This window comes from Macrobrachium rosenbergii, chromosome 1 (genome assembly GCF_040412425.1).
Source record: "Macrobrachium rosenbergii isolate ZJJX-2024 chromosome 1, ASM4041242v1, whole genome shotgun sequence".
NCBI classification, from domain to species: Eukaryota; Metazoa; Arthropoda; class Malacostraca; order Decapoda; family Palaemonidae; genus Macrobrachium; species Macrobrachium rosenbergii.
In genome coordinates this window covers 41622471-41623041 of record NC_089741.1, presented here as the reverse complement: position 1 = coordinate 41623041, position 571 = coordinate 41622471, and the positions used below count along the sequence as shown (strand labels likewise).

The 571-nt window shown below is 34.3% G+C and overlaps 1 protein-coding gene across 3 annotated transcripts in view; it reads left to right on the top strand.

Moving 5' to 3' along the window:
• Positions 1-571, top strand: part of bou (boudin) — a 50943-nt gene that overhangs the window by 1122 nt on the left and 49250 nt on the right. The window lies entirely within an intron of this gene.

The following is a 571-nucleotide window of genomic DNA, read 5'->3' as shown; positions in this document are numbered from 1 at the left end:
AGGTGTCTGTGACGTCATCAGTATATCCTACAGAGAATACAAAAGGTCTCGTTGAGACGAAATTTAACGACCAAATTTAGTATTGTATTAATCATAGTTTTGTCTTTTTGGTTTCACGATTAAGGTACGTTTTTGTTAATGAGATATCTCAAGGTTTATTATAAGTATAATGCAGATTCTGTTAATTTATAGGCTATATAGGCAACATTACGCAACAGGATATTTTTTTTTACCACTGTACATCGAGACAACTCCATTACATCCTTCACTCGATCTGCTCAGCAGTTTCTAGTTCTTCCTTTCTTACCTCCTAATAATTCCGAAGTATACTTTTTTTTTATCGACTTATTCAGCCTCCGTTCTTTCCACATGACAGCCATTACAGAATTCTCACATTCATCCTTTCATATACAATAACCCTTTTATCACCATGCATTGACATTTTTCACCTTTGCAGTTCGTCTTACAATATAAATACAAGGTAAACAGGGCATTCAGTAATTTCAACCTGCTTTCATGTATATTCAGCATCTGCAACTTACTCCCATAAAGGAGAGTTGGTTTAACAATT